Source organism: Furipterus horrens, unplaced genomic scaffold, assembly GCF_987537825.1.
Source record: "Furipterus horrens unplaced genomic scaffold, mFurHor1.1.pri manual_scaffold_4, whole genome shotgun sequence".
Taxonomy (NCBI): Eukaryota; Metazoa; Chordata; class Mammalia; order Chiroptera; family Furipteridae; genus Furipterus; species Furipterus horrens.
The window spans coordinates 33,171,019-33,195,536 of NW_028327174.1; positions in this window are offsets into that span (position 1 = coordinate 33,171,019).

Here is a 24,518-nt window from a genome sequence, read left to right on the forward strand (position 1 = left end):
AGGCCCCATGATAGCACCACAGATTGTTAATAGAAGAGGGAGTAAGAAGACAGATGAGGGGCATGCTTCTCAATGGTGAGGATATAGGCTGCATACTACTCAAAAGGTACAGGGGTCAATGATATGAAAATATTAACTCAGCCAAGGCTGGGTTGCTCATTTGTTTGGAGCATTGTCCCGTACACCAAAAAGAGTTGTGAGTTTGATCCCCATCAGTGCACATACCTAGGTTGTGGGTTCGATCCTCCGTCAGCAGGGCGCGTATGGGAGGCAATCGATCCATGTTTCTCTCGAACATCAGTTCTCTCTCTCTCTCTTTCTCTCATCAGTGAACATATCCTTGGGTGACTTAAAAAAAAATGTTAGCTTATGTCCTTTTTTCAAAACAGCATCACAGAAAAGCTATGACTAATCGTTCTGGATTTGACGTTCCTTTCTGCTGCTGTTACTGATGCCTCTAGAATTATTTAAAGAGCCTGAATTACTGAATTCTGTTTGACAGCATTGAGGAGGTCTGCTACAGTTGGAAGAAACTCTGGGACTAGCGCAAAAAGAGAATTCGTATTCATCTTCTAAATATTAATTGGGAATGTGCCATTAGCATGGAGAGTATCAGGGTGTGTGTTTTCTTAGGTTGATTAGATGACTGGAGCTATCACATGAGGGAAATGTCTGTCAGCACCTCCTGCAGACCTCAGATAGTGCCTATTAATCACTTGCATTGATGTCACCCACTGGCGTTCAGCCTGGAAGGCTCTGCAAAAGGTTAATCTTTCATGGTTTCTTGGGATTTGAAGGGTAGCATTCTGAAAACCTAGTTTTAATTTTGATAAATGAATTTAGCAAGTAGTTAATCCAACTATTTTATGAAAGCTCATGTGTGTCTATTTGCAGTAGATTGGAGGAGGAGGGAATGTGGCTCTCTTTCTGGTTATCAGCTTTGTTCCTGGGCAGAGAATAGATGCTCAGTAATTGTTCTTCTAATTAAAGTATTTAAAGAGTATGCCGAAGAATTTTGGAGGTAGTTTCTAAAATTTTGACCACTTTCATCTCATAAATAATTTTCTCCCCCCCGCATCCCCAGAGCCATCCTTTTAAAATGTAAATCTGACCATTTTGTTCTAACATCTTTATTCTTACAAATTTTCACTCCTTCAGTGTTTTCTGTTGGGACAATGGCTACATTCCATATATGGCTTACAAAGTCCTATGTGACTTAGCCTTTATTTCTTTAGCTTTCTCCCACTCAGTGCCACCTGTCACTCTGTTTCAGGCATCTTAAATAATTTATGGTTTCCAGCTGTAATTAAGGTCCCTCAGTCAGTTGAATTTGTGTTAATTGAAAGAGAGATTATCTTAGGAAACCTGACTTAATCAGGTGAATGCTTAAAAGAGGTTAGAGAGATCTGAAGCACGAGAGAGATTCTCCTGGTGGCTTTGGAGAAGTTCGCTGAATGCTGTAGGAGTGACGTGTAGCCAGGACCTGAGGGTGGCCTGAAGGAGCTGAGAGTAACCCAAGTGGACACCGAGCAAGAATACTATAACCACAAATACTGAACTCGACCAGCAACCTGAATTAGCTTGGAAGAGGACTCTGAGTCCCAGGTACAGCCTGGAGAGACCCTGAGCAGAGGAGCAGGTAGTCTGTGTCCAGGCTCCTGACCCAGAAATACTGTGAAATAATAAACTTCTTTTGTTTTAAATTGCTAATTACTTGGTAATTTTTTGTGCAGTAATAGAAAACTGATACAGAAAAAGAGAGAAAGGATGGAAGGATGAGAGGAGAAGAAAAGAGGAGGAGAAGATAAAAGAGAAGGAGGAAGTAAAAGAAGGGAGAAAGGAAAAGAGGAAGGAAGGGAGGAGAGAAAGAAAAAATGAATATTTGTTCATAATTTCTACTCCCTTGTTGTCTTTCCTGGGACAGAAAGATAGACTCAGCCACAATTCATAAATTTTGAGTAGAGTAATAAGACTTCATGTGGTCTGGTTTTTAATTTTCAAAATTAAATTATGGAAGGTTTAGCAAGTTTACTAAACTACATTTTAAGGCAGTGTCACCTTTGTTTTGGCTTATTGCTTTAATTTAAATTTTATCCTTACCCAATGACATGCTTATTTATTTATTTGTCTCTTTATTTAGAGAGGGGCCTCTCTTATGCACCCCAACTGGGGACCAAACCTACAACCTAGGCAAGTGCCCTGACCAGGAATTGAACCTGTGAACTTTCAGTTTATGTGATGATGCTCCAACCAACTAAATGACACCGGCCAGGGACTGGCTTTAAAGTCGAGGGGCACTAAAATGTTAAGATATATAAAGGAATTTGCTTATCTCTTTCCACCTTGAAAAGCTTTTAGATTTTTACTTCCTTATTAGGCTTTTCAGCTTTCTTCTCTACTTGACTTAATTTTTTTGCTTAAGACATATGTATGTTTAATATATATATTTAAAGACATATGAGGTCTTTCAAAAGATATCCAGCTATGTAATATGAAAAATATAGATATTTATTGAAGAAGATACAAGTACAAGAAACATTGTGCATAGGACAATGATGCCCCAGTCCCCTTCAAAGTATGCACCATGGGACCTCGCACATTTCTTCCAATCTCCATCAGCTCCCCCATCATATTTTCCTGAATTTCATCCATGGTCTGAAATCTCTTCCCTTTCAAAGGTGATTTTAGTTTTGGGAAAAGCCAGAAGTGATAGGGCACCAAATATGGGCTGTAGGAGGGCTGAGTCACCTGAGTGACTTGATGTTTTGCCAAAAAACTCTGCATGAGACGTGATGCATGAGCAGGCACATTGTCCTGATGAAGCTGCCAATCACCAGTTGCCCATAGCTTCAGCCTTCTGAATCATCCGAATAGTTTCCATGGAGGAATGTTCAAGCTTAATGCAAAATCTGATGCAGATTTGTTGCTCTACTTGTTCAGTCATTTTGAATGCAACGGTCACACAGCACATACGCTCACTTGACAGTGTCTACCGCCCCCACTGACTAGTACAGTGAAGTTGTTGTTCACACATGCACACTCCAGTCCACGCTCCTTGGCTGCCAGGTTACATCGATGTCCTGCAAACTGTTCTTGTTATATTAACAATGGCTGGACTTTTTCTGGACAGACCTTGTATAATAAATCGCATCACATATAAAATAGTATATATGTATCTAGTTAAAATATTAACAAAATGAACATCTATATACATATCAGCCAATTACAAAGTTTTCATTGTGGTTTAATATATATTTCCTCTGTAACTAATGATTTGAATGTTTTAATATATGTGTGGTCTGTTTGTGTTTCATCTTCCATGTCTTTTTGTCCATTAAGGTTGTCTTTTTCTCAAAGATTTATAGAAGTTCTTCATAAAATATGGATATTAATCTTTTCTCAGTTATATGAGCTGGAACTAACTGCTTTTAGATTATACAATGATCTTTTACTCTTTTAATGCCTTCTTTTGTTGACCAGCAGCTTTGAAGTATAATGTAGTGAAATTTATTAGTCTTTCTCTATATTGGTTATCCCTTTTTATCATTAAAAAACTTCCCCTTTGTAAAAATATTTAGAACATATTATTTCATTTTTTTCTAAAACTTTGAGTATTTTCATTTTCCATATCCATAACCAATTTTCCTAGCACCATTTATTTAATTGCCCGTCCTTCACCCAGGATCTGTAATGTCAGATATGACATAAATTAGGTTTTTACAATGCTTTCTTTCCATTATATTTCATTGGTTCATTTTTCTGGTCTCACACCAATACCATACTCTCATGATTATTACTTTTATTTCAAACTTTTCCTGTGTAGTAAAGCACCTGGTTCTTCATTTTTAGGAGCTTCTGGCCTATTCTTGGCTACTGACCTTTCCATATGATTTCCCCTCAAAATTTTATTATGAAACATTTTGAAATGAAAAGAAGTTGAAAGAATTTCATAGCAAACACCCACGAACCAACTACCTAGATTCTACAGTTAATATTTTATTATATGGCTTTGTTGTGTAATTATCTATCTCTTTAACCATCAACCATTAATATACATATAATTTTTTAAAATTAACTCTTCATGTCTCATAAACCTTACTGGATTGCTACTGGAACTAAACTGAATATATACAACATGTTACTGATAACTGACAGTTATAATACATACATGTTCATATAACTAATAAACATGTTACATCGATCATTTACTTGTCATCTTTCATGCCTTCCAGTGAATTATTATTTGTATATATATATATTTTCTTAGAGCTCTTGCAAAGCTTTTGTTAAATCTATTCACACACTTTTTTATTGTTAATTTTTATGTGGTACAGTATTCCCTCTCTTATCACAGGTATTACGTTCTAGACCCCCCCCCCCCCGCGCTATAGGTGAAAATCCACGAAGTAGGAACCTTACATTTTATTATTTTTATATATTTTAAGGCTTTATAAACCTTTCCCACACACTTATAAACCATTCCAACTCTCTTATTAACCTTTCTCACTCCCTTATTAATCTTTTCCACACTTTTATAAACACTACTTATGTTTTAAACATATTTTACACTCTTAAACCTATGTAATTTTAACAACATACATGTACAGTACCACAAAATCCTGTAAAATAGTGAAAAATCTGTGATAAATAATTAAATAAAATATTTTTAAAATTCACACAATTCAGTGAGGCCACAATAAGTGAACCGTGATATAGAGAGGGACTACTGTATTTTAAAAAATTATATATTCTAAATGTCTGTTCCTGGTATATAAAAGCTCACTTGATTTTTTAATATTGATTTTGAAACAAGTAATCTTATATCCAGCTACCTTGTTAAAATCTTTTGATAGCTCTAATACTTTACCTATATAATCTTTTGAGTTTTCTATATAGACAATCATATCTTTTGTAAATAGTTATGATTGTTAATTTTTCCTTTCCAGTTTTTATACTTTGATTTCTTTTTATTTTTCTTACTTCAGATATCCTATATAATATGAATAGAAGTTGTGATATCAGCCATTTCTGTCTTAGTCCTAATTTTAAAGTGATTGGTTTAAGTTTTTCACCATTGTGTTGATGTTTGCTGTAAGCTTTATGTAGTGGTGGTGGAGGGGGTAGATGTTTTAGTTTGTTAGCAAATTTGAACTTTACTTTTAAGGGAAATTACAATCTTCCTTGTATTATTGAATGTTTTAGGTTTTGAAGCAATGAATTTTAACCTCTAACAGCTTCTTTTTAATGATGATACCATTTCTTAAGGGAAGAGCTCTCTTTCTCATCCTTTTGTTTTTAGCCACTCCCTAAGCACCTAACTCCCAACTGCCCATTTTTGTCTTCAGCCTAAAATTGCATAAGCACTTAATGAACACCCATTGATTAATGTCAAGGATTTATAATCTTCTCCAAATTAGTTAGCTGTTGCCAAAATAATGCCATGTTCTGATCTGCCCTGAACTCAGTGGTTTACCACAGCATTGATTTTCCTAGCCCTTGGTCTACCAGTTTGTTGGGGGATATCTCCTTCAGGATGTTCCTTGGTTGACCTTGGCTCTAGCCTTCAGGTTGAGTTTAGGTCTATGTTTTGTTTTGTTTTTTCCCAATTGGACCAGCAACATTCTCAAGAATAAGAGATGACAAGTGAAATGACACAAACACACTTAGTTCTTCTACTTGTGTTATGTGGCTAAAAATTCATTAGTCAAAGCAAGTTACATGGCCAAATCCAGCATCAGTGGAGTGGAGAAATATACTCAGCCCACTAAAGTGCACTATGCAGTTACAGAGCAGAGAGAGGGCTTTCATATGGATAATTAAATGAAATAACATATATGAAGTGCTTAAAACATAATAAATGGTCAATAGGATTTCCTATTCCTGTTATTTTTATTAATAAAATTGTTTTTAAAGCAGATTAAACTAGTTGATTTTTAGAATCCTTGCTTAGTATTTCTACATTTTTATGATTTTACTTTCCAGTTTACCAGTTAAGGTTGTTCTTTCCCCCCTTTGTCTCTCTGTTCTCTTCTTATTATAACATAAATTATAACTTCAGTTTATTTTTTCCAGATTTTGGCTTTAAGTAATAAATTTCTTTGTTATCCTTATGATTATACTCTTGCAATGTTTAATAATTTCAGAATCTTTGTTGGTTATAAAATTCAGTTTTGTGCCTGGTTGAAGGAACATTGGTTGTTTATTTACTCTCTGTGTCTGTAGTGGCTGAATGTTGTCTTGTGCAGATAACTGCTTTTGATTCAAAGAGGCAACATGATTCCAGACCTAATTACTATAGAACTAATTGCTCCTTGGCAAATAGGAACTGCCAATCTGCCCAGACTTCAAATGTCAAAAAGCCAACTGAATGCAGGGCATGTTCAGAACCTCTAATGGAAATTCATTGCCCTCCTTAGTGTGGAGGTTTAAGGGACTAGGATTTTAGCCGCACAATTGCGGAATGGGATTCTTTATATCCCTGTTTCATCTAAGGCCTAAAGTCAATAGACACATGGCAAGGAAGGTGCAAGATCACTTAAAACACATTTTGAGAAGACAATAGGTATAAAATGATTTTGCAGACCATCCACTTCCAATCTATGAAAGTATTTGGAGAGATCTAGAGGGGTGGGTTGGAGATAGGAGAGGATTTTTTTTAAGAAAGAGCTTTTAGTATACTGTCATTCCTTTTCCTCATGGGGATGGAATAGAGGAGAGGCTTCTTCTTGACCTCAAATCAAGCAAAATGGGCTTCAAAGGATGAAATGGAAACTCCCGCTTCTGCTCCTCAGTGAACACAGTTGACGGGTCCGAGACAGGCTTGATGCAACTAAAAGCAAGGCGCTCTGCCTAGAGCTTCCTGCTTTGGTGGCGGGAAAGGGAGTGATTCGAGTCTTTTCCATGCATCAAATGCGGGCCACATGTGAGAAAGGAAGTTGGCCTTGAACTGCCTTAGACTCTGCCCATGGGTACCCAGGGCAGGGAGGGCAAGGGGAGCTCATCAGAGAAAGGCTGCAGGTGTGTGGTAGCGGTCAGCAGCTGCCAGGGCTTGGGAACCATGAGCTAAAGCAGATGAGTTCTCCTAGTTCTGCGGGTGAGAAGTTGCCATGAGGGCAGGAGCTCTTCAAATAACTCTTAATGCATCTCATGAGTGAGTCAGCTTTACACATCAGCCAGCTGGTGGAAGCCAGCATCAAATTGCACCAGCTTTGGTTCCGGCAAGACCTTTCTCTCTGTATTACCTCTGATCTTTCCCTCTCCTGACCCCAGTCCCACCTTCAGTCTTGCATGAAGGAGAGGAAACTGGTAAAGTAAGGAGGAGTATAGGGACAGGCAAGAGAGGAAACTGAGAAGAGGTTGAATATGAAGGCTCAAACCGGGAGTGCAGGTCCAAATGAGGGAGGAGAGAAATCAGAATTTTAAACTTTGTAGTTGTGACTTTACTTATAAACTGTGACCCTTTCAGGAAAAAAGGGCTGTATTATTTGAGAAAGCTTGGAAAAACCATTTCTATCTTCCCAGAATTTCTTTCGAGAGCAGAGGAAGAACTAGCCCCATAGAATGAACCAATATTAGGGGCAGTGGTGTAGACACTGGTTTTATAATTGTGCCCTTCTAGTTCTGCATCTTCACACCCTCAGAGAGGACGTTTTTATTTTCTTGAAGCAGTTCCTTGATTTTTCATTCTAAACAGCATTGATTTTCCAACTTGGGGATCATACCTATATACTGGGTTCTACCCTTTCTATCTACTAGGAGGCATAGAAGACACTTGGGGGTGGGGTCAAAGGATGAATATAAACTGAAAGCTGCCTGATTGATAACTTCCCTGTCTAGCAACCTTATTTAAAAATTCCTCCCACAGGTAAACCTCAGATTCCCCTAAATGGTTTCCTGATATAACTATCAGAATTACCTGGAAAAAATTGTTTTTAAATGACAGATTCTTATGCTCCATTGTAGACCTCTATGGGAAGTTTAGGAAGAGTCTTACAAATCTGTAGTCCACCAGGCTGTGTGGTCTGGCATTTGTGAAGATGGGTGAGAGATTTTGAGGGTGCTGGAATCTGCAATGAATTTATTGCTCTAAAAAGATCAGGTATGCTGGTGATAGGAGTGAGGTTTTGAGTTTCTGCTATGTATTCTTTTTTTCTTCATCTTTAAACATTTAGATTGCTATTTTAAGACACCAGATAGAAGTTAGAATGTTTACTGGATTGGTCTTTTTCCACTAGACTGGAACATTACTTCCATTCTGGTAGCTTCTTGGCCATCTGGTAATTCTGTTGATGGGAGCAAAAATGGAAAACAGAGGGCACTATTAGCCCACAACTCCAAAACATAACAGTTGTCTGATTTTCCACCAATCCTGCCAAAACTAGGCCAATGACAATATTGTTTTTAACCCACATGCCTCCCTCAGACCAATTTGGAAACTCATCTCTTGTGGCAGAACAAGCCTGTCACTGACGGAAGAGTATCAATAGGTTAAAAAGTAAAGATCCACTCCAGGAGTTTTGCCAACATCAAGAAATATGCTTCATCAGTGTGGGTATAGGGTATAGCATAGTGATCATTCTAATTCTCTTTGTCTTTTGCTTTGGAATTCTTTGCTGTTGTTGAATAAGAACCAAATGAAATGCAATGCATTGCTTTATTAGTGTTCTCTTAGCCAGTATACTAATTATTTTTCCTGACAAATGTCTGCGAGGAGGTGTGTTATAGTAGCCTGATTTATGGCTACTTCACTTTGCAAATCATATGCTCATGTTAGGATTGCACAAATAGAAGACTATTTTAAGTGCCAGAAACATGAAATGTTAAAGTTTATTTCTGAGTGATTTTGTTTTTGTTCTTGATTTAGAAGCATTAATATATTTTCCTGACAACTAAACAGTGAGGGAGATGTTTCTGCTGATCTAAATACCTATAGACTGAAGAGAAATACATTTATCTGTTTACTGGGACTCAAATATACTGTCGAGATTAAAAATTTTAGATAAGGCACCCTCTTTACCTAATTAAACACTGGAGGAGAGTAGGACTGGGGAATGGCATTTTATTATTTGTAAATTAAAGAGAGGAGGATTGGTTTGTTTGAATCCTGAGGGAAACGATGTGATAATTATTTTCAAATGATTGAGGGGTTACCCTAGGGAAGAATTTTGTGATGCCCTGGGGAGGTAGAATTAGAGTCCCCTCCCTCCATCCACCTATTGAATTAGTCACCAAATACTGATGATGATCTTATCTCCTTATCTCTCAGATTTGTTGATTCACCTGTACCCTCACTTCTGCTACCTTGGTTTAGACATATTTTCTGTTTCAAGAGGAAGAAACAGAGAGGTGAGAAGAAAGGGGAAGGAACTTATAAACCATTTACAGGTGTCCTCTCTATTTTTTCTTATGTTTTCTCCTTTCTCTGATTCAATCTTAATACTTCAGAGTAAATGTTCAAATCAGAAAGGTATTGTGTTACTCCCTTACTTAACATTCTTCACTAATTTCCACTTACGTGGAACATAAAGTCTGAGCTCCTTACCATGCTGTAAAAGTCTCTTCCTAATTTGCCTCTTGCAGATTTTTGCCAGTCTTATCCTTTTCTACCCCACTACCTTTCATTCTGGATGTAGTGAACTACTCAATGTTTCCTAAATATGCCATGCTCTTTTACACTTTCATGCTTGTACCCATAATGTTCCTTCTCTTTGGATTTTTATTCATTTTTTAGAACTCTGATACCAAGTTCTCTCTGAAGCCTTCCCTAATCGGTCCCTTAGCAGAGTTAACGGATTCTTCCTCCAGCTTCTCAAAGCACTTTGTACATTTGTGTACTGGCATTTTTAAGTTGATTTTCAGATCCCTTGTTCCTACCCTTACTTTACTGTGAGCTCCCCTGAAGGCAGCTGTGCCTGCACCCCCAACCCCTAGCACAGTGTGTTTCTGTAACGGAACGGTGTTGAAGCTATTTGCAAGAGGATTTCATATCAGTATGAGTTAGAACTTTTAAACAATTATAGCTGTTCAAAAATTAAAGAGGCTGCCTGTTACAGAGTAGGTGCTTAACAAATAAGTAAAATATTGAATGAGCTGTGAACACTTGAATCTCCTGTCACTAGGAAGTATTCAAGTCATTTAACAGGCTCATTCAGGCATCGTAAGAAGTGCTTTGTGATGACCAACTGAAAAATTTCCACCAAGAGTTATTGTTACTATTTTGGGAAGCCTTTATATACACATATAATATATAAAATTTAAAGCTTCTATTTATCTCTCTATCTAATTAAAATAATAATTTTTTTCCAGGTCATAATTCTTTCTCTTTTTTTCTGCTTGAAGACTTAATTAGGACAATCAAGTGTGATTGTTATTTACTTACTAGTTCCCTTTCAGCAGCTAGAACTATTCATACCTTGTCAATATTTGCTATCAATAACTAAAGTACCTATATGGTGAGAATGAATTGGAAAAAGTTACTAGTTCAACATTAGAGAAAAGAAATTCTGCAAAGAGAAAATGGCAGAAAATACATGTTTCATAGTTTAATTATAACAGTAACTTATATTTGACAATTTATAAATTATCTCTTTGAATGCAGCATATTATGTAATTTTATTGCTTATTATGTTGTAGCCCTCAGGATACAGTCCTTGCAAATAAAATCCTTCACATAAAGTGATGCCTTCGATACTATTAAAGATACTATTAGTGCATCCTAAAGGAGAACCTTCGCTGATCCAGGGGCAAGATAATAACACATAGTAGTAGGAAGGAGGTATAATTAGGAATAATTTAAGCTGGCATAACAAAGAGACAAAAGTGACAAAAATGTCAAGCAAGAGGAGTTTATTTCTCCATGATAGAAGAGGGTAGAGGTAGACTGGCAGGCTGAAGAGTGGGAGTCTCTGTTCAGTTAGGGTATCAGCCACTGGATTTCTAACTGATGCTTTGCAGTCCCAGGGGCATCTGTTTCCAAATGCAGCATGCATCAAAAACACCTGGAGGGCTTTTTAAAACACTGAGTGCTGGGTTCCAACACTTGTTTTCTGATTCAATAGGTCTGGGGTGGGGACCCAGAATTTGTATTTCTAACAAATTCCCAAGTGATGCCAATGCACTTGAAGAGACTCTGCCCTAGAATGGGCTTTTCATCCTCACCAGTGCAGTGGCAAGGAAAAACAGAAAGTGAAAAAGATATGATCCAGAGGTTACGTGTGTTTCTTCTGCTTAGGTTTTTTAAAAAAGTTTTTAGACAGCACATAGTTAAGTGTCCACACCTACTGCCAAGAAAAACTTAAAATATAGTAGCTTCTATTATTAAAAGGAATAGGAAATCATTCCAATATCGAGTCTTCTGACATTTGAACAAGGTATATTGTTCCAGTTATTTACGTCTTCTGTATTCTCTCAACAATGTTTTGTAGTTTTTGGTGAACAGGACTTTCACATCTCTTATCAGACTTATTTTTAATTATTTCATATTTTGATGCTATTGTAAGTGGCATTATTTTTAACTTTTGAGTGTTGTGTGTATATAGAAATACAGTTATCAATTCCCTCCAAATTGATTTATGGATTTAATACAGATCTGATTAATATCCTATCAGACATGTGTGTGTGTAATTGTGCGTGGGATATTGATAAGCTGATTTTAAAATTCACATGAAAATACTGAGGACATAGAATGGCCCAAATTATTTTGAAAGTACCTGATTTCAAGACTTATAAAGATATGGTAATCAATAAACTATGGTAATGGCATAAGAATAGACTAATCGATCAGTGAAACAATATAGAAATAGACTTATACATATAGGGACAACTTATTTTTGACAAAAGTCCAGAGAAAATTTAGTGGAGAAAGAATAGTCTTTTAACAAACAGTGTTGGAATAAATGGCTATCTCTTTGTAAACCAAAACAAAACAAACTTTAAATCTATGCTTATATATAAAAATTAACTCAAAATCTCAAAATAGATCATAGACCTAAATGTGAAACCTCAGACTATAGAATGTCTAGAAGAAAACATAAATACACATTTTTGTGACCTTAAGTTAAGACAAAGATTTCTTAGGTATGACACCAAAAGCATGATCTATAAAATAAAATATTGGTAAATTGGACCTCATCAAAATTTAAAACTTCTCTTCTCCAAAAGATATTGTTAAAAATATGAAAAGACAAGCCACAGACTGGGAGAAAATATTTGCAAAACATATATATGTATATATATACACACACACACACACACATATCTATATATCTATATACACACACACATATATATATATATATATATATCTACTGAAAGATTGTATCTTCAACATACAGAGAACTCTTAAAACTCAGTAATATAAAAACAACCCAATTAAAAATGGGCAATGACTTCACAAATAAGCTATATGAATGGCAAATAAACACATGAACATATGCTTAATATCATGATTAGGGAAATGCAAATTAAAACCATAATGAGATACTACTACCCACCTATTAAAATGACTTAAAATTAAAAAGATGAACCAAATATTGACCAGGATATGGAAGAACTGAAATTCTCAAACTACACTGTTGGGAATATAAAATGATACAACTACTTTGGAAAAGTTTGGCAATTACTCACAAGGTTAAGCATCCATTTATATATGACCCAGCTATTACTTCTAAGTTATTAACGTAAGAGAAAATAAATAATGTCTATTATAAAGACTTTTGCATGAATGTTCATAGCACCTTTGTTTGTGATAGCTTTAAACTGGAAAAGAGGCAGCTATTCTTCAATAGGTGAATGAATGAAATGAACAAATTGTGGCATATGGAATATGACTAAGTAATAAGTAGAAAAATATGTGTATATACAACAACATGGGTAATATCAAAATTATTATGCTAAGTGAAAGAGATCAGACATAGAGTATATATTGTATGAGTCAATTTTTATAAAACTTTGGAAATGAAAACTTTTCTATATTGACAGAACAGCTCAGGTGTTGCCTGGGAGTAGGTGTAGGTGGGATGGGTAGATGACAGAGATTACAAAAGCCACATAGAAGTTTTGGGGGTGATGGAATATTGACTATCTTGAGTGTGGTAATGGTTTCATGGGTTTATACATATATAAAAACTTACCACATTATACACTTTGTGTGTTTATGGTATGCTTATTATACCTCAATAAAACTACTTTAAAAAAGGAAAGAGAAAGGATATATCCTTATATCCAAATAGCATATAGAGTTATTTGTAGCTTATATTAATTTAAAAAACATGTCAGAACTCAACTGAACTGAGTGGATGTTTGACTGTTTTCAACTGTGTTAAAAGAGGTTTATGTGCATAAAAGCTTAAGCATAGATGTGGTTCAGGGGCTATGTTAGTTATCTTCATGTTACCAAATGGACAACAGGTACCTGAAGTCAGAATGATTGAAAAGAAGATATCAGAAGACCAGGATTCATTTCAGTTTTATCCAAATGTCCTGGAACTGTCTTGTTTATCTAGCCATTCTTATTTTGCCACTTGTAAAATGACCAAAGTAATACTTCACTCAGAAGACATAGTGAGAAAAGACAGAATAGCTAGCTAGTAAAGTGCTGTCAGAGTGTTTGAAATAGGAATCATTACTATTATTATATATTCTCTTCTCCTGCTTCCTTCTTAGTTTTACCACTCCCTGGAAATCTTTTACCATTCAACTTCTTTTTAAAGCAAAGTGTGTTGAGTCAGCAGATGTGGCTGACTTCTGAAGCCTTTAGTGATTCTGAAGCTGACAAATCTCAACTCTTTTTGGCCCAGAAACTGAAGCTCAGGGATTTGTCAGCTCTAAGTGCTTTTGAGGTTGTTGTGGTTCTTCCTCAAGCTTGGCTTTGGAGGGACAGTGGACTCTGAAGAATGAAGGAGTCTGTTTTTATACTCACACTGCACTGAGCAAAACTTGGCTGCTGAAAAAGAACTATGGGAGGACTGGAATGCACCCCTTGACATAGAGGTGCTAGGATTTCTCAGGGGTGTCTGCTTAGGGCAAGCTGTTTTAGCTGTCTATATCAGTGCCCAGCATGGAGGCTGCACACCTGTGAGACACGTGGATAGCTCCTTCAGAGGAAAGCATTGGGGTGTGCACAAGTAACAACATTAGCGTTATCACCAAGCATATCCCAGGGTATATGAGAAGGCCCGTGAGGGGGGATGAAAGGCACCACAGTGCTGGAAGGGTCATTGAGAGGACATGACTGCTGGTTGACTTGCAAGCTAGATGTGGACAATCGGAGGTTCTTCACCCTCACCCCACTCCTTGGAATGTACATTCTGCCTACCGTGTCCACACTAGGAGCTACAGTCACGTGCCACTTAGTGACGGAGTTATATTCTGAGAAATGCATCCTTAGGTAATTTAGGCATTGTGTGAACATCACAGAGTGCACTTACACAAACCTAGAGGGTATAGCCTACTATGCACCCGGGCTGTATGATAGAGGCTACTGTTCCTAGAACCCTGGCTGGTTTGGCTCAGTGGATTGAGCGTCGGCCTGCGAGCTAAGTGTCGCTGGTTCGATCTTCCAGTCAGGGCACATCAGAGAAGGAAAACTCTGACTCCAAAAAACCTCCGCTGCCTTGCGGCATACCTCTTCAGGGGAAAGGCTAAGGGAGTAAACCCCGACAGAAAATCCGGAGCCGGAGTCCCTAAGGCGGTTTGACGTTGTAGTCAACACCGGCAACTCCTGCGGCGCACCTGAAGCCAAGCTGTATTGACTCCGTCTTTCCCTTGGATCCCTTCAGCTGCGAAGAGAGGGGGGGTCTGCTGCATGGGCAACAGCAGACCCTCCATATCACCCTGCCCAGGCTCTGTAGCTTCACTGGAGAGGACACTCCAGCGTCATCGCAAGATGTCGATTCAACACGGGAGGAGACAGATACCGTGTCACTCCCGAGTCGGACTTCACAGCCATTCTCGGCGGTGCAGATAGAGACTCTTAAGAAGTTACACCATCGTCTCTCGAGACGGACGGCTGCCGACGAAGACTGTTCCTAGGCTTCAAGTCCGTACAGCATATCACTGTACAAGACAACACAAGATTAAATCTACCACGAGAGAAAATGGTGCAATAAAGAGATGCAGTAAATATAAGATGAATGAAACAGCATAACATGGCATACTGTCTTACCTTTTTTTATAAGTAGAAAGAGTACATCCTGAAATGATAAAAAGTATAACAGTGTTTTTTTTAATCCTCACCTGAGGATATATTTATTAATTTTAGAGAGAAATGAAGGGAGAAAGAGAGAGAAAAAGAGGAAGAGAAACATTGATGTGAGAGAGAAGCATCAATTGGTTGCCTCCTGCATGCGCCCTAATTGGGGATCGAATCCACAACCTAGGTATGTGCCTTGATCAGGGATTGAACCTGCAATCTTTTGTTTTACAGGACAATGCTTCAACCAACTGAGGCACCTGGTGAGGGCAACATAGTCATTTATTAGCATTATCAAGTCGTCGTCGGCAGCCGTCCGTCTCGAGAGACGATGGTGTAGCTTCCCAAGAGTCTATCTGCACCGCCGAGAATGGCTGTGCAGTCCGACTCGGGAGTGACATGGTATCTGTCTCCTCCCGTGTTGAATCGACATCTTGCGATGACACTGAAGCTACAGAGCCTGGGCAGGGTGATAGCATTATCAAGTATTATGTACCTAATTGTATGTGCTGTACTTTCCTATGACTGGAATCACAGTAGGTTAGTTTACATCAGCATCGGGACAAACACAAGAATAAAACATTTTTCTATAACTTCACGACAGATGGGCATCAAAACCGCTAATATAAGGAGGGCTATATGTCAAGACGGCTAGACGTCATGATATCACGATGTAACGTCATGATGGCACGTCACGACGGCTAGACATCAGGACGTAACTAGGTGATTAGAATTTTTTAGCTCCATTACAATCTTATGGGACCACCATAGAATATGCAGTCTGTTGACTGTATTTCAAGGACACAGTCTTGAGAGAGCAAGGTGGTGTTGTGACCGTTCAGACTTTATGGGGATGAACCAAGTTAGGGCTACTGTAAAAACTTTGAAGATTCTGGTGGGCAGTTACAGATATCTATTTTTCTTGCAGCTCTAAGTCAAGCCTTCTGTGCAAGGACCTTTGCTTAGTAAACCTGATGCCTGTCAATCTGGAGTGGACTGTTCCTTTCTTTGGTCTCTTTTTTTTTTTTGCCCTCCGAGTATGGAGGCCAGTTTCAGATTTTACCCAGGTTACAAACCAGACTCCTGGAATTGCAAAGCAACAATGATCCTTGAAGTTGAGGGGAGGGCTGACTCCTCAGCTCTTGTCTCAACAGGATGCTGGAGCCAAATGAGGAAGAATCCAAGAGGACTGCTTGAAGGATGGGAAGCCCTGCTTCTTCATTCCTGGCTGGATTTTTGCTGAACTGCAGTATCAGTAAGTCCTTCTCATTGTTATTAAAGTGTGGTAAGAGATTTATTGCTGGAACAACAATGATTAATACAATTTATAGAGAGCTTATGTACCAGGCTCTGAATATATACAAGTTTATGACCCACCAAAGAACCTTATGTGATAGGTATTATGTTCTCTTTTGTAGAAACAAGGAAGCTGATACTTTGAGAAGCTAAGTTCCTCTTAGTGACTAATTCTTAAGTGGTAAAGTAGATTTCTGTCCTAGGGTGTGAAGTTAATTTACTTTTAGTTATTGGAGGCCCCATAGTAGAAAGGGTAGGAGGAGAAAGATGTGGTTACTTCTAAAGATATGTCAATTTTAGTTAAAGTGATAAGAATAAAAATGAGACTAAATGGCCAATCCAGAATTTTTAAAAATAATTTCAATGCCATTTTATAGCAGGCGCAGCAGTATTTCTGTTTCTATTTTTAGAAGAGACACCAACCTTAAAAAAAAATGTATTGCTACTGTTGATATTTTAGCTTGTTTTCAACATCTGATATCTTTTCTGGTGTCTTCTAAGAATTTAAAAATTTTCCACCACTTCTAGAAAACAGAGAATATTTGTTTTTGAACTAAAGTCATATTGCTCTTCATTTTATAGGCTTCAGAGCATAATCACAAGTATTTGTCAAGTTCCTCCTCACAATCAACTGTAATGGAGAGAAGCGGCTGTCAGTACCCCATTCTGCACACGCTAAGATACAAGGTGCTAATCAGAGATACACAGTGACTCCCTCAAAGTCACATAGCTGATCCAAAATAGGGTTGAGACTCAATCTTACAACTTCCTTCTCAAAACCATCCCTGTCATGCCTTACCATCCACATACCTTTTTTTTAATTCACTGAAGAAAAGTTTTTCATGGAGCTTTTTGTTAGAACTTAAAAGATGGAAACTAAGGGTGTGTACAAGTTATTTCTGAAATTCTACGTATAAAAATGATTCTTAATATAAATATAAGATGCATTGTGTGGTTGCCATAGCCAAGAGCTATGAGTTTTTTATGTTTAAATTTTGAATAATTAAATGAACAGCAGCATGAACATTGTAAGTTGCTTAAATTTAATTAAATGATACGCCTATATAAGCACTATTGTGAAATGTATGTGTAATGATTAAAGGGTTTAGTACATATAGAGTAATTTTCCCTACTGCTTAAAAGGTCACTAGAAAAAAAAAATGTGACAAATATGCTGTTTTAAGCTTTTTTTTTTTTTTTTGCCACTTTAAAAATGTCACAGTGAGTGAAGGGAAAGAGCTGCCTGATAGCAGATGAATGGGTATTGACAGCTGCACAGTGTTAAATGCTGCATGGTGGAAAGATCTAGTGAAAGAAAACAAACTGCAGTCATGTTTCTATATTGCTTTTTATTAAATTTAAGTAAAGATACTTTTACTTTGATTTATATCTGAATTTGATAATGAAAGCAATTTGTTAGACAAATCCATGTACACACAGAAATGATAGGTATATAATATAAGACATTTTAATTATGCACTAAATGTAAAATTATCCTGAAAACACATGTGATATTTTATGGTGTCCATATGGTATTGCATATGTAGCTTATAATATACAACTGGTATATGGATAACATATGATATAGATATAAAGCACACCCTACAAACTTAGAATTCTCTGGTTTACACACACGTGCTCATGCGCACACACACAGAGGCAAAATATTCATTATTTCTCTGTGCTTAATATACATTTAACTCTTGTGCTTATGTATTCATGTTATGAAGGGTTCAGGTTACTTTCTGGGGGTGTATTAGATTTCCTTTGGCTTCAACAACTCTTGCTCCAGAAGTCTAGAAAATTCATCATGTTGGAAGGCCAGGTGTTCTCCATTCGCAAATGTTATTACCTTGTGGGATTAGGAGAAGATTTAATTATGAGGAAGAAAAAATAGACAATGCAGGAGGCAGAAAATCCTACTGTGTCCTGCTACGTGGACAATCATAATGCAAGGAGAACCTTCTAGCTGGAGACCACAGGATCTCTGTTGGCAGATTCTAATGCCCAGTCAGGAGGAACCCTGAGGCCAGTACCTTTTGCTTTTTGTTCTTTAACATGACTGTCTCCCTACAGAGCAGGCCAGATTGATGTTTCTCCTGAGTAACCCTCATACCCAGAAGAAGCCCATATTCCACACTCGATCTTAATTACCAAAGACAAATCACTTGTATATCTGTCTTCCCCACTAGCCTGGAATAGAGACCCATCTTTTCATGCTTGGATCATCACCATTTAGTATATTACCTGCCATCTAGTACGTGCTTAATCAATATTGAATGAATGAATGAGTGAATGAATGATTGATTGCAACTGTATCCCTACAGTGAAATACCTAACTATTCTAAAATGAAATACATTTCTGGAGTTCTTTAATACTGGGGGTAATTTGTCAGAATTTTTGTAGCCAAAAATCACAAACAGATGAAGTCTGTGTGAAGTTTTCCTGAATTTTCTCGCTTTTAGGTCCTTCCTTCTGAAGTAATCCTTTCATGCTCTGCTGTCACAGTTTGCTTTGGTAATGATAAGCCCACAATTATGTCAAAAATGCTATTTCTCCCTGTTCCAACTTGAGAAAAAATTATCAGACATCACCTTGGGTTACATAATTATAATCCACAAGGAGATAGTGAAGAATGTTAACGGAAAATACCTGGGCTTTGGACTCAATTTTTTTTAACTTTGTAAACATCTTTAGGGAATATATAAACTAATATCAAAAATTACATTAACAATATTACTTTGTTGTATAATTAGAGTATTCTGCCAGCATACATACATTTTGAAAATGAGTGCTGTCAGTTTCTATTTTTAAAAATATATCTTGTGATGGAGGAATAATGATCACATCTGGAAACATCTTTATAAATAAAAAAATTAACTTGAATGAAACTATATTCAAAGATGCCGATGAATGCCACCATTACTTAAAAAGAGAAAAGATGATTTTTTAGAACCTCAATATGTACTATGTGTTAACTAAATGTATTTATGTTTCATAACCAACAATGCTATAGTTAATGCATAAAAATGGCATAAATGCTTTCTGAGGTATGGGCATTTTTATTATTTTTTATGATAACAATGCCTCTAACCCTTATTACCAAGGAAATCTCTCCTCAGAGTTTGTAGGTAGCTTGAGCTATCTACACATGATACAAAAACAACCATATGAAAACTAAAACTCTGTCAACTTGTTAATGCCTATGTAATGCCAAATAATAGTGATTCATTTTTCTCAGTGAATCCACTAATTTCTCAAGTGAAATAAAACAAATAAATACCCTATAATTTAGTTTTTATTGGCAAAATTATAATACTGATGATGATTTTAAAAATCATCTAGTCTGTGGTTTTGCATCTTCAGTTATACTGAAGATAGGTAGACCACCATACTCATTTGCTCAGACACTTTATTTAGTTTATATCCCTTTAAAGATTCTTTACCTTAGTTGTTCTGAAGGAAAAGTAAACGTATTTGTGAATTTGTCAAAATGATGGAACTGTTTGGTATTTTTCACCTTCCATTTCTGAACCAGAAAGGCCAATGTTTCTCTCCAAGGGGAATAGTAGTAAGGGTAATTATTTATTTCCTTTTCTTCCAGCAGGATTCAAAGCTCACAGCTTAGGTCCTTACACTTTACTTTCTCTCTCTCCTGGAATGGTCTGTAGAGAAGTTAGTTGTAGATAAATATCTGCTCATATCCTGTTCAGTTGATCCTGCCAATGGAATGACTGAAAACACAACTCTTGCTAAAAAGGGATTAATTTTTTTTTTTTTTTGTTACATGTGTGATGGGATAAGAGACTTCTGTGACCCCATCGAAGTCTCCGTGCTATAAAATTGGGCCAAAGAGAGTTTATTTTGGCCTCTAGAGAGAGGCTTGGGGTTGTGAAAAGCACATTAAAAGATGGGGATTGTTGTCCTCTCAGAACATATGACTAATCTGAAGAAATTTGGGGGAGGGCAGACTATAATTCTGTAAATTAGAACTTGGCTGAAATACTGGAATCGATGCCCCTCTCTCTGATAAAATTACCAAGGGACTGCTAATGACCCCAGGAAGTCTGACGGAGAGCCAGACTTATGGAGCATTTATAACTGACTAAAGCTCTGACTACATAAAACTAATAACTGAAGCATTCTTTATTTAATTGGCTTCGCTTGCCAATCATAATGGCCATTTAGATTGACTGTACAGTCAATAGATTCTATCTTTAATAGGTTTGCATATATCAGATTGACCTTTTCCACTCTGTTGTCTTTAAGCATATGGACACAGTGGCATCAAAGTGAATTTCATCTGTTTAGTTGGGTTTTTCTAAGTGGCTTACATACCTCTGTGAACAAGTTGAACGCTTTTGGGAGTCCGAGGAACTCCTTAAGTAATCAGAAAACTATATGGCTTATGGAGGCCATAACTTAATTCCAGGGAATAGCTGATGTTGGAGAATAATTTAGGAGCTAAGAAAATTTAGTACATCACATAATAATTTACTAAACAGTACCCTGGAGGTTTGAAGAGTTAATGTAATTTCTGAAGCTGTGTAAGTTACCCCCAGAGAGCAGCTTAGCATGCGTGGAAGAGAGTTCAGTGAACCATTATTTTTTACAGTACCTGGCTTCATCTTTAAAATTTATTTTGGACTTGTTCATTTCTAATTTGAAATTTATAAAATGTGAGCTTCTTGGTAGCATTTTTGATCACATCACCACCTTTGAAATCCCTTTCCATTCTCAGTGTCTTCTCAAAATTTATAAAACAGCTTTTAGAATTCACTGTAACAAAGTCCTTACTCTAAATTTTACTTCTATTCTTATTATTTTCCAAGAAGAAATAACCAGTGGTTTTTAGCCATGTCAACTAACTCTGATATTTATTCTCTAAAATTTCTGAGACTAAAAGCAATTTTTAAAAAATCTTAAAAGATATATATATATATATATATATATATATAACTCATATAACTATATGAGTTATATGAGGTATACAAGTTTGGTGTTTTCTAGTTTATATTTTAATATTATAAATTATATTATAATGTTATATATACACATACTATATACAGTTCTATCTATTTTTATATGATATACATATATAATAGATATAATACACATCAGAACTTATAATAATGTTTGCTCCTGGGGAGAAAAGGAAAAGAATTTGAGTGGGATGAAGAGTATAGGGGCCCTCAACAATATATGTAGAGGCTTATTTCTTTTAAAAATTACCTGAGGCAAGGTTGACAAAACATTAGCATTTATTAAAACTGTGTAGTAGCTACAATAGGCTTATTTTATTATTCTTTTCACTTCCCTGTATTTTGAAAAAAAAAATTTAATAGAAAAAAACTATCTAAAGCCATTTTTTTTTGTGTTCACACTGAATTCTTTTTCATCAGTTGTTTTTTATTGTTCTTAAATTCCTGTCATTTTTTTCTTCTTTAAAATCAGAAAATCTCTTCGGCATTGTTTAAAGAATGATGAAAATCTTATTTAGATCTGGGTTGCAAAATCCTTACTATTCATGAAAACATTTATTTTTTAAACATTAGTTTCAGTCTGTCCCTCAGACTGTCACATCTTTCTTCAGGGGTTTCTCATAGTCTTCAGCCTACTCCATCTGCTCTTCTAAAAGCAGAACATTGAATCAGTTTGTTAGACATGACACAGTTAGATCTCAGATGTTCAGTTGCCTGACCGTTTGTAAAAGCATTTTCTAGAAATTAGGAATAGACCAAAGAACTCTGACTTTTTCTAAGGCTTTCACTTAGCCTTGATTTCGTGAGACTTTTGTTCATATTTCTACTTAACTTTTTCTACTGGGAACATGAATACTTTTTGCTCAAAGTTGCTCTCCCCAAATAGTACTACCACTTGTTATTAATCAATGGTTATTCCTGGTCAAGCTGCAGAGTAGGTAAATGCTAGTCTCACTTTCTTCCACAACCACATCGGAATGGCAATAAAATTACAGAAAAACCATTATTGAGAATCACCTGAAGACTAGCTGAACAGAGTTCCAATAACTAAAGATATGAGACTAGTCAGAGAGGTAGAGATGCAGAATGGGTAGGTTTCATACCCACGTGTGATGATTAAGAAACAGAAGAGAGGATATATTGGCCATGGAGGCCCACCCTGAGGACTGAGGGGTCCCAGCCACAACTTAGGCTCCCTAACTTAGGGTTCAATTGCTGGGAAGAGAGTCCCCATAAGATCTGTATGTGAAAAAAAGCAAAGGCTGTGGCTGAGTGAGACAAAGGACTTCTGGACTCCCAGACATTTCAGGAAGAAACAGGAAATCTGAATACACGAATAACTGCTAATAAAATCAAGTTAGTAATAAAAAAACTCCCAACAAACAAAAGCCCTGGACCAGATGTCTTTAGTAAAACAGTTGAGTTTTACTAAACATTCAGAGAATTAATACTTATCCTGCTCAAACTGTTCCAAAAATTTTTAAGAGGATGGAATGATCCCCAACTCATTTTATAAGTCCAGCATCACCCCGATACCAAAACCAGACAAAGACACCACGCACACACACAAAAATTACATACCAATATCCGTGAAGGACACAGATGCAGAAATCCTCAACAAAATATTACCAAACCAAATTGAGCAATACACTAAAAAGATCATATACCATGATCAACTGGCATTTATTCTTGGATTCAAGGCTGGTTTAATATCCACAAATCAATTCATGTGATAGACCATATAACCAAAATGAAAAATAAAAATCATGTGATCATATCAATAAATGCATAAAAAGCATAAAAAGCATTTGACAAAATTCAACATCCACTTATGATATATACCCTTAGCAAACTGGGGACAGAGAAAGCATACCTCAATATAATAAAGACCATATTAGACAAACCCATAGTTAACATCATATTCAAGGGTGAAGCAAAAAAGCTGAACAGCTGAAAAACTGAAAGCTTTTTCTTTAAAATCAGGAACAAGACAAGAACGTTTACTTCCATTACATTTACTCAGCATAATATTGGAAGTCCTAGCTACAGCCATCAGACAAGAAAAAGAAATAATAAGTATCTGAAATTCATTTACCTGCCTTGGTTGGCCCCTCATGCACTCCTTTTCTGCCAGTCCTTTCTTGTAGGTCATCTTCCCTCAAGAGTCCCTCCCAGGGCTGCAGAGTCACATTGTGTGCTATGTTAATTATGCCCCTGGTGATTGCCATGTGAGTGGCAGCCCAGCAGCACCCAGCTTTCTATTTCCCATTGTCTTACCTGCCTGTGGATTGGTGCTATGAGGCTGTGGCGCCAACACCAGGGCTGATACTGTAATAATAAGGGAGGTAGGAACATTCTACATATCACACCTCTGGGGAAGAGTAAAAAACAAGAAATAACCATGGTTTCTCCCCATACCTTGAGCTCTGTTCTCTTTAAGTTATTTATGTGTGTGTGTGTGTGTGTGTGTGTGTGTGTGTGTTTGCACAAAATTTGAGCTCAAATTTAGGCTTCAGGGCCTAAAATAAGAGATTTGTGGAACCTCTGGGCCAGTAACCTGAGTGAATAGATTCAGTCACTCTGACCCTTAAATAATATTTCCAGATAAGGGACAATCTGTTTGAATGCACTGTGACCTCCATGAACGTGAAGGCCATGATTGTGAATGATGGCTGATCAGGTGTAAGGGAGAGGGCAAGCATGGTATGAATTATCTTAGCATCATCAGTATTTGCAAGTCCTGGAGCAGAGGGAGAAGGATTAGAGTTAAGGAGTGGGGAGACAGAGAGAGATGGAAAGGTGCAGCTAACTGGTGAAATCTACTTGAGAGGCTGCTGGTGCCAGAACATTCGTTTTCAAACTGCGAAGTTCTTGGGGAATAGGCCATCTGTGGTTGTAACTGAGGTGTCTCCTCCAGGAAATGAGGACCCTTGAGAAGGTGTCACAGGGGAGAAGACTGGTTTTTTACAACCCTTCTTACCCAACCTCATAAAGCTATATGAATGGACATACTCTCATTTCAAGAGTAAAGAGAAGGTTGGTTCCCACC